Source organism: Oncorhynchus gorbuscha, linkage group LG01 (genome assembly GCF_021184085.1).
Source record: "Oncorhynchus gorbuscha isolate QuinsamMale2020 ecotype Even-year linkage group LG01, OgorEven_v1.0, whole genome shotgun sequence".
Taxonomy (NCBI): domain Eukaryota; kingdom Metazoa; phylum Chordata; class Actinopteri; order Salmoniformes; family Salmonidae; genus Oncorhynchus; species Oncorhynchus gorbuscha.
In genome coordinates this window covers 89,205,454-89,217,734 of record NC_060173.1, presented here as the reverse complement: position 1 = coordinate 89,217,734, position 12,281 = coordinate 89,205,454, and the positions used below count along the sequence as shown (strand labels likewise).

Sequence of the window (12,281 nt, the reverse complement as noted above, 5' to 3'; positions counted from 1 at the left end):
TTACCAAAAATGATGAGACAGCCTACAGAGAGAAGTTTATTTAACCAGGTAGACCAGTTGAGAACAAGATCTCATTTACAACTGCAACCTGGCCAAGACAAAGCAAAGTAGTGCGACAAAAACAACCTCACAGAGTTACATATGGGATAAACAAATCAAATCAAAGTTTGTCACATGCGCCGAATAAAACAGATGTAGACCATACAGTTGAAATGCTTACTTACAGGCACTAACCAATAGTGCAAAAAAGGTATTAGGTGAACAATAGGTAAGTAAAGTCAAGAAATAAAAACAGTAAAAAGACAGTAGCGAGGCTATAAAAGTAGCAAGGCTACATACAGACACCGGTTAGTCGGGCTGATTGAGGTAGTATGTACATCTAGATATGGTTAAAGTGGCTATGCATATATAATGAACAGAGAGTAGCAGTAGCATAAAAAGAGGGGTTGGCAGGTGGTGGATGGCGGGACACAATGCAGATAGCCTGGTTAGCCAATGTGCGGGAGAACAGGTTGGTCAGACCAATTGAGGTAGTATGTACATGAATGTATAGTTAAAGTGACTACGCATATATGATAAACAGAGAGTAGCAGCAGCGTAAAATAGGGGTTGGGACACACACACAATGCAAATAGTCCGGGTAGCCACAAACATACAGTCAATAACACAATAGAAAAAAATCTATGTACAGTGTTTGCAAATGTAATAAGATCAGGGAGGTAAGGCAATAAATAGAGACAAAATAATTACAATTTAGCATTAACATTGGAGTGATAGATGTGCAGATGATGATGTGCCAGTATAGATACTGGGGTGCAAAAGGGCAAAAAAATGAATAACAATATGGGGATGAGGTAGTTGAGTCTACTATTTACAGATGGGCTGTGTACAGGTACAGTGATTGGTAAGCTGCTCTGACAGCTGATGCTTGAAGTTAGAGAGAGGGAGATATAAGTCTCCAGCTTCAGTGATTTTTGCAATTCGTTCCAGTCATTGGCACCAGAGAACTGGAAGCAAAGGCGGCAAAATAAGGTGTTGGCGTTGGGGATGACCAGTGAAATAAACCTGCTGGAGCGCGAGCTACGGATGGATGGGTGTTGCTACGGTGACCAGTGAGCTGCGATAAGGTGGGGCTTTACATAGCAAAGACTTATAAATGACCTGGAGCCAGTGGGTTTGGTGATGAATATGTAGCGAGGGCCAGCCAAGGAGAGCATACAGGTTGCAGTGGTGGGTAGTATATGGGGCTTTGGTGACAAAACGGATGGCACTGTGTTAGACTACATCCAATTTTCTGAGTAGAGTGTTGGAGGCTATTTTGTAAATTACATCGCCGAAGTCAAGGAACAGTAGGATAGTCAGTTTTACGAGGGTATGTTCAGCAGCATGAGTGAAGGAGGCTTTGATGCAAAATAGGAAGCTGATTCTATATTTAATTTTGGATTGGAGATGCTTAATGTGAGTCTGGAAGGAGAGTTTACAGTCTAGCCAGAAACCTAGGTATTTGTAGTTGTCCACATATTCTAAGTCAGAACCGTCCAGAGTAGTGATGCTAGTCGGGCGGGTGGGTTGAAGAGCATGCATTTAGTTTTACTAGCATTTAAAAGCAGTTGGAGGCCACGGAAGGATTGTTGTATGCCATTGAAGCTCGTTTGGAGGTTTGTTAACACAGTGTCCAAAGAAGGGTCAGATGTATACAGAATGGTGTCGTCTGCATAGAGGTGAATTAGAGAATCGCCAGCAGTAAGAGCTGCTGTATTTATTGGGTCATTATGCTAGTATTATGTATGTTTGTAATAGTGTGTTGTATGTGAAAGTGTGTTTGTATTATAAATTGTATTTTAATGTTTAAGGACTCTTGGAAGATTAGTCCAAATGGGGACTAAAAGAGATACAAATCAAATCAAGAGCGACAACATTGATATATACAGAGAGAAGAGTCGACCCGAGAATTGAACCCTGTGGCACCCCCATAGAGACTGCCAGACGTCCGGACAACAGGCCTTCTGATTTGACACACTGAACTCTATCTGAGAAGTAGTTGATGAACCAGGCGAGGCAGTCATTTAATAAACCAAGGCTATTGAGTCTGCCGATAAGAATGTGATGATTGACAGAGTCGAAAGTCTTGGCCAGGTCGATGAAGACGGCTGCACAGTATTGTCTTTTATCGTTATGATATCACTTAGGACCTTGAGAGTGGCTGAGGTGCATCCATTACCAGCTCGAAACCAGATTGCATAGTGGAGGAGGTACTTTGGGATTCAAAATGGTCGGTGATTTGTTTGTTAACTTGGCTTTTGAAGATTTTAGAAAGGGAGGACAGGATGGATATAGGTCTATAGCAGTTTTGGTCGAGAGTGACTCCCCTTTGAAGAGGGGGATAACTGCAGAAGCTTTCCAATATTTGGGTATCTCAGACGATACGAAAGAGAGGTGGAACAGGCTAGTAATAGGGGTTGCAACAATTTTGAGCGTGACGTGGGATGGAAATCTGCCGAGCCAACCGAGGCACGGAAACCTCTCGAGCCAGCCAGGGTATGGAAGCCCGACGGGCTGGCTTAGGCACTCCTGGTTCCCATCTGCGGCGGACTCCAACCCAACGTCACCAACAAAACAAACAAACAAAAAAACTCCTGGGCCAGCTGGGCAAACAAGACCTGACGATCCGGCTGAGGCCCGACGTGGTATGGGCGCCTTCCGAGCCAACCGGGGCAAGGAAACCTCTCGAGCTAGCTAGGGCGTGGAAGCCCGATGAGCTGGCTAGGCACCCCCAGTTCCATCGACGGCGACCCAGAGCCGACGTCACCACCAACCGGAACGCCAGCACTCCCGATGCTTCATATGTTGGCTGATGCATTCTGTCACAATAATTGACGCTGGAGAGACAAAGCAGGTACGGGGAGTCAAACATTTAATAAATAACGGACATGGAACGAGACAGGAACACCGTCAGCACAAGGGTAACAAAGATAAAAACAACTAATGCATCAGCAGGGAACAGAGCAGGGGAACTGACAAATATAGGGGAGGTAGTAAACAGGAGATGAGGAAGTCCATGTGAATCCAATATCGCTAATGTGCATGACGAGGGAAGGCAGGTGTGCCTAATTGATGATGGCAGGAGTGCGTGATGCAGGGCAGCCTGGCGCCGTCGAGCGCCAGGGGGGAAGAGCAGGAGCAGACATGACTTTTGTCTATGCACTATTGTAAAGTGACTGTTCCACTGGATGTCATAGGGTGAATGCACCAATTTGTAAGTCGCTCTGGATAAGAGCGTCTGCTAAATGACTTAAATGTAAATGTAAATGTAAATGTCTACAAAACAAAATAGATGATCGTGGACATCAGGAAACAGCAAAGTGAGCACCTCGTTGTGCGGTCTGCACGACACATCACCGGGGGCAAACTATCTACCCTCCAGGACACCTACAACACCCGATGTCACAGGAAGGCAAAACAGATCATCAAGGACAATAATCACCGAGCCATTACCTGTTCCCTCCGCTTCCATCCAGAAGGCGAGGTCAGTACAGGTCCATCAAAGCTGAGACCGAGCGATTGAAAAACAGCTTCTATCTCAAGGATATCAGATTGTTAAACAGCCATTACTAGCACAGAGAGGCTGCTGCCTACTTACAGACTTGATATCATTGGCCACTATAATAAATGGAACACTAGTCACTTTAATAACGCCACTTTAAGAATGTTACATATCTCGCATTACTCATCTCATATGTATATACTGTATACTGTATCCTGCCCTGCTAGAGCTGCCCCGGTCAACTGTAAATGCTGTTATTGTGAAGTGGAAACCTCTCGGAGCAACAACGGCTCAGCCGCGAAGTGGTAGGCCACACAAGCTCACAGAAAGGGACCGCTGAGTGCTAATAAGTTCCAAATAGCCTTTGGAAGCACGGTCAGCACAATAACTGTTCGTCTGGAGCACACAAGCCTAAGATCACCATGCTCAATGCCAAGTGTGCAGCTGCAGTGGTGTAAAGCTCTGGAGCAGTGGAAACGCATTCTCTGGAGTGATGAATCACGCGTTACCATCTGGCAGTCTGACAGACGAATCTGGGTTTGGCGGATGCCAGGAGAAACCCTACCTGCCTCAATGTATAGTACCAACTGTAAAGTTTGATGGAGGAAGAATAACAGTCTGGGGCTGTATTTCATGGTTCCGGCTAGGCGCCTTAGTTCCAGTGAAGGGAAATCTTAATGCTACAGCATACAACGCAAAAGCGAGGTCTATACAGAAATGGTATGTTGAGATCTTGTGGAAGAATTTGATGAGCCTGCATATTGGCCATATACCACACCCCCTTGTGCCTTATTGCTTAATTATACATCTCAATCCTCACCTATTACCCTACAGTACTTCCCAATAGGAACTGCCACCCACCCACCCACCTCTTCCCCCACACTAGTTTCTTCCCATAGTGCTTTCTCGGGACCCGGTCAGGTGACAGGCTTTGGAGCAGCTGGCCAGCCTCGTCGCTCTCCATCATCCTATGCTCGTAACAGGCACCGTCGTCAAGCGGGAGTGCACGGGAACGGGATAGAGGCTCATACTAACGGATTGATCTGAATATTTTCAAGATATTGGACGGAACTGATTTATGGTCAACGGCATGGTCGAGCGAACAGCATTTCTGTTGTTATGGGTGGCAACCTTGACGCTGACATCGGAGGTAAGTAAAAGGGAGAAAACTGGTGCCTTCTGGATGATGCACGAGCTTTCATAAGGTATTTCCCCTCACTGTAGCAGCGGAGGATACGGGTGAGGCTAAAATCAGGAGTGAAAATAACGGAATTCAGACCAAGGGTGAATCAAGATTGCATTTGTTTGGATACATAGAAAAATGTTAGAAATTACGTTGATAGCCTACAATGTTTTTATGACACCATACGTGTCAATGCCATAGATGTTATTGCGATTAGGCTACATTCCTTTTCCAATTTCGTAGTGGCGAGAAGCTTCTTCTTTAAAAAAAATATCAGCCTAATTGTGGAGTAGAATATCATAATGCGTAAAGCAAAAGACCTGACTAAACCTATTACTTTTTTAGGCCTACCCTTATAGTTGTCAACGATACTGGATTGACAGTTTGGCACTGTAGATTTGGCACTGTTCAGTTTTTTTTCTTACAGACCACTATTTTAGCCTTCCAAATATCTAAACGAAGATGATAGGGCCTTTATTGTGCGATTGCTTTTGTTTCACTGGTGTAACCTACGTGCATGCTGATCTGGTATTTTACAAGGGTGTGTGAGCATTCTGTAGAATATTAAGCAGATTTTCGTTTAGACCTGATAAACAAATCAGATAATTAGGTTTACCCCCCTTCAGATCATTGTCTAATTGAACACACAAAAAAAACATAGGATTTCACAGAAGTGTCCCTTGTCTTCTTTGACCTTTTCCTTACACTCCATTATGTACAGTTAAACTAAACTCATTACCATTTGAATAAAGCAATATTTTAAATCCCAGCAACCTTTAAAATAAAGTTCAAGAGCAAACGGTTTTCAATAGTTTGTAATGATTTAAAAAATAAAATAATGAATTGGACTTTAAGAAATGACAATCATTTAACACAATGGCATTTTCTCAAAAATGTTGACACAGAGGTTTCAAATTAATCCCACCCCATTTAAATTTGAGCTTAGCTCATGAGCCCACCTCTGATACTGTTCACGCCGTATCCGGACCCCACTGGTAACAGAGAAGAGCTCGTTACAAAACAAGACTTCGGCATCCCCTTCTTTTAGAGTGTTTGTTGTGGTTTTGGAACCTGGAACAACCTTTTTCAGTGGCGCCACAGCTTTCTTCAGTGTCACTGGTTTCTTTCTCCCTTTGCTTTCTTCCTTCTCTCTTAGTTGTTATTGCCTTGTCCTCCTGGAAACTTGTGAAGTGAGGCTGTCAGGACTGTAGCCGACTCAGCCTTTCTTTTCCCAGACCTTGCCTCCTGTATCCTTGGCATGGATATTCCAATATGACCTCTGCTGCTGTTTGTTGTACAACTGGTACTTTTAATAAAAACAAACAAACAAATTAACAACAAGAACTCATGAGTATTGGTTCAAAAAACAATTATTTCTAATCACTCTATATGCTACTATATATTTCCTTAAATTAGTGCTGATGTTTTTTCTTACCAACATTCGGAGCAAGGTCACTGGAGACATGTGGGTGCTGGAGGTGGAGGATGTGGCGGCATTTGATGTTGTGGCAAGGTTAGAGGTCATAATTGGGGTGAAGCCAACAGCTTGAGCCAGACTGGTTGCTTGTGGGATATGGATGGAGAATTCTGGGTGTTGCTTAATAAAACCGTAAAACAAGCCTTTGCCTGCCAACCCCCTTTCTTTATTGAATGTGTTTTGCATTACCATGCTGGCCTCTAGGCAGAGCTGCAAAGAAAAAGCCATATCAGACTGGCCAATAAAAAGAAAAGATTAAGATGGGCAAAAGAACACAGACACTGGACAGAGGAACTCTGCCTAGAAGGCCAGCATCCTGGAGTCGCCTCTTCACTGTTGACGTTGAGACGGGTGTTTTTGCGGATACTATTTAATGAAGCTGCCAGTTGAAGACTTGTGAGGCCTTGAGGACTCTGTTTCTCAAACTAGACACTCTAATGTATTTGTCCTCTTGCTCACTTGTGCACGGGGCCTCCCACTCCTCTTTCTATTCTGGTTAGGGCCAGTTTGAGCTGTTCTGTGAAGGGAGTAGTACACAGCGTTGTACGAGATCTTCAGTTTCTTGGCAATTTCTCACATGGAAAAGCCTTAATTTCTCAGAACAAGAATAGACTGACGAGTTTCAGAAGAAAGGTCTTTGTTTCTCACCATTTTGAGCCTGTAATCGAACCCGTAAATGATGATGCTTCAGATACTCAACTAGTCTAAAGAAGGCCAGTTTTATTGCTTCTTTAATGAGAACAACAGTTTTCAGATGTGCTAACATAATTGCAAAAGGGTTTTCTAATGATCAAATAGCCTTTTTAAAATGATAAACTTGGATTAGCTAACACAACGTGCCATTGGAACACAGGAGTGATGGTTGCTGATAATGGGCCTCTGTACGCCTATGTAGATATTCCATAAAACATCTGCCGTTTCCAGCTTGAATAGTAATTTACAACATTAACAATGTCTACACTGTATTTCTGATCAATTTGATATTATTTTTATGGACAAACAAAATGTGCTTTTTTTTCGAAAACAAGGACATTTCTAAATGACCCCAAACTTTTGAACGGTAGTGTGTGTGTATGTATGTATGTATGTATGTATGTATGTATGTATGTATGTATGTATGTATGTATGTATGTATGTATGTATGTATGTATGTATGTATGTATGTATGTATGTATGTATGTATGTATGTATGTATGTATGTATGTATGTATGTATGTATGTATGTATGCGTGTGCGTGTGTATGTATGTATGTATGTATGTATGTATGTATGTATATCTTAGGAACGGTGGAGAACTGACCCCTAATCTAACCCCCTATTCTGACCCTAACCCTGCAAACTGAAGGTTAGCTAGCTATGCTAGCAGACATGATCTTATGCTAACTAGCATTTAGTTCAACTCAGACTTTCTGCTATTGAAGTCGCTCGTTACCTAACTGGGCTAGCAAATTACAGATAAAAACAAATAATCAACCCTCAGGGGCCTCTCGCCCAGTTGGAAGGAGGGGGCATTTTCCCCCAACATACTAACCTAACATATTACTACTTTATTCAAAAACAAGTGGATGATTTATCTCAAGGCTTCCTTACATGTGTATATATACACTACCAGTCAAAAGTTTAGACACACCTACTCATTCAAGGGTTTCTTTATTTGTACTATTTTCTATAGTAAAAATAAACTATGAAGTAGCACATATGGAATCATGTAGTATCCAAAAAAGTGTTAAACAAATCAAAATATATTTTATATTTGAGATTCTGGAAAGTAGCCACCCTTTGTCTTGATGACAGCTTTGCACGCTCTTGGCATTCTCTCAAACAGCTTCATGAGGTAGTCACCTGGAATGCATTTCAATTAACAGGTGTGCCTTGTTAAGTTAATTTGTGGAATTTATTTCCTTAATGCGTTTGAGTAAAAACCTTGGAATGAGTAGGTCTGTCCAAACGTTTGACTGGTTCTGTATATTTTTTAATGCTCATGTTGTCCCTCAGTGTCTCATGCAATCAATGACACATTTTCCAAAGCAATACTAAATAGAATGTTTGAAAGAGAGTAAAAAGGAACCAATAAAATAAATAAATAAAAATGTAAATATTAGTTATGCCTTGGAGAGCTTTGGTGTCATTTAAAAACAAGGAACCAATTTTAATAAATTCCCTCAAGTCGCTGTAGCAGCGTGGAGAGGACCAGAGAAAGGCAGGGGAAGGGCCACAAGTGACACATGCAGCAGCAGGCAGAGCCGCAGAGAGGGTACAGACTGCAGAGCAGCGCAACAAGGCTCAGCAGAGCGGACACAAACAGGAAAGTCGCTAAATCATCCAAAAGTTGGCGGCAACCTTAAAAAGTAGCTTCATTTAGTAATGATGTAAATGTCACAATCCTAAAATCGCTGGAGGTGTCTGAAATCTTGCTTAATCTAGCATCAAAGTTGCTATATTGACAACACTGGCACAAACTGTTTCGGATTGAGAAGCCTGTGGATGCCTTTATTGACCTTACGTTAACATAATACAATGTTGCATTTGTCACATAGTGGCCAGCAGAGGCTGGTGGGTTGGTTATGTGGTGAGGAGAACAGAAAAGGACGAAGCTCGACATAAGCAAGATGGTGTCAGTGCTGCAGTGTTAAGATACTTGCACAGCAAATTGAGCAGTGTTACCCAAGGGGCAAGGATTCTGGTCTGGAAGCATGCTTTTGACTGCACCAGCAGTATTGCTTTGGTACTGCAGTTTAACTCAATGACAATTCCCATTAATGGCCCCATAGAGAAGTCAAATTATAAAACCCCTAGTAAGACACTTTAGTCATCACCTTTGTGCACAAAACATCTGTTAAAATTATTGTTGGGAAGGCACGAATGTAAAATGTTAATCTTTGGCTGTGAGTTATAAAAAAATGAACATATATATTTTTTATCACTAAAGATATTAACATTTTACGTTCGTGCTCTGCGGTCATGACCACAGCTAGCCAGGGAAGTGCTGGTTGGCTTGTTTAGCTGTCCACTTGCTCTGACCGAGTTTCCATAGCATATTCGCTGTCCAGTTCGCACTGAGTGCTAGTGCGCAGGCAGAGTATTCCCAGTAAGAAAGATGGCAGCATCCACGTAACGGCAAATGCAAACGTGAGTAGATTATATTGAAAACAAAGGTTGGTCATCTTTGAGGCAATCTCTAGTTCTTAGTGTATATATCAGGTGGTGTTAACTAGTGTTCATATTTTTAGTGAAGAATTTAGTGTTGATTCAGCAGTTCAATTAACTCTGGTGTAAAAGAACACCAGTGTTGGTGTTAATATCCAGTCTTTAGTGTGAGAGTATTTGTTTTAATCTGCGGAGAGTAAAACATTACCATACAGCAAATTCTCCAGTGTTAAAAAAACCCTGAGTGTTACATTTAACACTGGTCCAGTGTCAATACAGGTCCATAATTTTTAGTCTTAAATGAACACACTGCTTAGTGTAAAGCCTTCTTTCATGGGTGCCTTGCCTTTCATGGGTGGTAGCTCTACAATTAACTCGAAAAAGGAAAGGACACTGGCAAATTATATTGGAGGCATTGCTTAGTTGGGATGTGGCTTTCAATTAGTTATTTTGGGCCAACTGTGAATGGAAGTGTTGTACCGTGTAAGTAGTCTATGGTTATTTGAATGAAAAGTTTGAGTATGTCTATTGTCAGTGCCGAAGTCTTCATAAATGCTTATATAAGAGCATATGACAATAAAGACTTTTTAACATTATTGTAATGTCCTTAACCCAACACGGAATAACAAGAGAGTAAGACCTCTTGGTGTAATGATTAAAAATACTATGAGGTTTTATGTCGTAACACCATTGGTGAAAACTATATACACTTCCTCGTGTTAAAATCATGTTTTATTGCATAACACTGAAAGTTTTCAATCTCTAACACTGACATAGTGTAACAGCGTAGCACTAAACACAGTGTTGCATTTAACACTGTCAGTGTTATATAATAATAATAATAATATATGCCATTTAGCAGACGCTTTTATCCAAAGCGACTTACAGTCATGTGTGCATACATTCTACGTATGGGTGGTCCCGGGGATCGAACCCACTACCCTGGCGTTACAAGCGCCATGCTCTACCAACTGAGCTACAGAAGGACCATAGTGTTGATTTAACACTCAATATTTTCTGTGTGGAGGTCCGTGGGGCGACACACAATTGGCCTAGCGTTGTCCGGGTTAGGGAGGGTTTGGCCGGTAGGGATATCCTTGTCTCATCGCGCACTAGCGACTCCTGTGGCAGGCCAGCACGCTAACCAGGTCGCCAGGTGCACAGTGTTTCCTCCGACACATTGGTGTGGCTGGCTTCCGGGTTGGATGTGCGCTGTGTTAAGCAGCAGTGCGGCTTGGTTGGGTTGTGTTTCGGAGGACGCATGACTTTCAACCTTCGTCTCTCCCGAACCCGTATGGGAGTTGTAGCAATGAGACAAGACAGTAACTAATAACAATTAGATACCACGAAATTGGGGGGGGGGGGTAAAATTAAATAATTCATAGACTTATATATAACATAATAACACACAGAAATAGGAGCCATAGGTCATTAATATGGCCGGAAACTATAATCTCGAAAACAAGACGTTTATTCTTTCAGTGAAATACGGAACTGTTACGTATTTTATCTAACGGGTGACATCCATAAGTCTAAATATTCCTGTTACATTGTACAACCTTCAATGTTATGTCATAATTACATAAAATTCTGGCAAATTAGTTCGCAACGAGCCAGGCAGCCCAAACTGTTGCATATACCCTGACTCTGCGTGCAATGAACGCAAGAGAAGTGTCACAATTTACCTAGTTTAATATTGCCTGCTAACCTGGATTTTTTAAAGCTAAATATGCAGGTTAAAAAAATATATACTTCTGTGTATTGATTTTAAGAAAGGCATTGATGTTTATGGTTAGGTACAGTCGTGCAATGATTATGCTTTTTTTCGCAAATGCGCTTTTGTTAAATCATCCCCCGTTTGGCGAAGTTGGCTGTCTTTGTTAGGAGAAATAGTCTTCACACAGTTCGCAACGAGCCAGGTGGCCCAAACTGCTGCATATACCCTGACTCTGTTGCAAGAAAAGTGACATCATTTCCCTAGTTAAAAGAAATTAATGTTAGCAGGCAATATTAACTAAATATACAGGTTTAAAATATATACTTGTGTATTGATTTTAAGAAAGGCATTGATGTTTATGTTTAGGTACATGTTGGAGCAACGACGGTCCTTTTTCATGAATGCCACCGCATCGATTATATGCAACGCAGGACACGCTAGATAAACTAGTAATACCATCAACCATGTGTAGTTAACTAGTGATTATGATTGATTGATTGTTTTTTATAAGATAAGTTTAATGCTAGCTAGCAACTTAGCTTGGCTTCTTACATCATTTGCGTAACAGGCAGAATCCTCGTGGAGTGCAATGTAAAGCAGGTGGTTAGAGCGTTGGACTAGTTAACTGTAAGGTTGCAAGATTGAATCCCCGAGCTGACAAGGTAAAAATCTGTCGTTTTGCCCCTGTACATGGCAGTTAACCCACTTTTCCTAGGCCATCATTGAAAGTAAGAATGTGTTCTTAACTGACTTGCCTAGTTAAATAAGGTCATGAAAAAAAAATATTGGCCAAATCGGTGTCCCTAAATACCAAATACCAATTTCTGATTGTTATGAAATCTTGAAATCGGCCCTAATTAATCGGCCATTCCGATTAATCGGTCGACCTCTAGTCACATGTTGATTCACATGTTATCAAATTAAATCACATGAGATCAAATGTGTTCACGTGAAATTCATGTTTTTTTCCGTAAGGGTTCTCTCACACCTCAGGTCAACTTGTCAATAGAGTGACAGGTCAACTTCTCGCGGTGGTGTGTAGGTGTGGTGTGGTGTGTAGGGTTGGCTTCAGGGTGAAAAGTGCTGGTGGGAGGCTGGGAGGGAGTATGATATTGAACACTGACACAGAATAGTAACATGCTTCATCTCTGTTCCTGGGGAACACACTGGATGTCTCAGCTGCTGCGATTACGGCAGAGAAGAGGAGGTCAAA

General features: G+C 41.8%; 1 pseudogene; it reads left to right on the top strand.

Moving 5' to 3' along the window:
* Window positions 1-4,463: 4,463 nt before the first annotated feature.
* The window catches only part of LOC124045317, a 35,876-nt pseudogene continuing 28,058 nt past the window's right edge, over window positions 4,464-12,281 (top strand).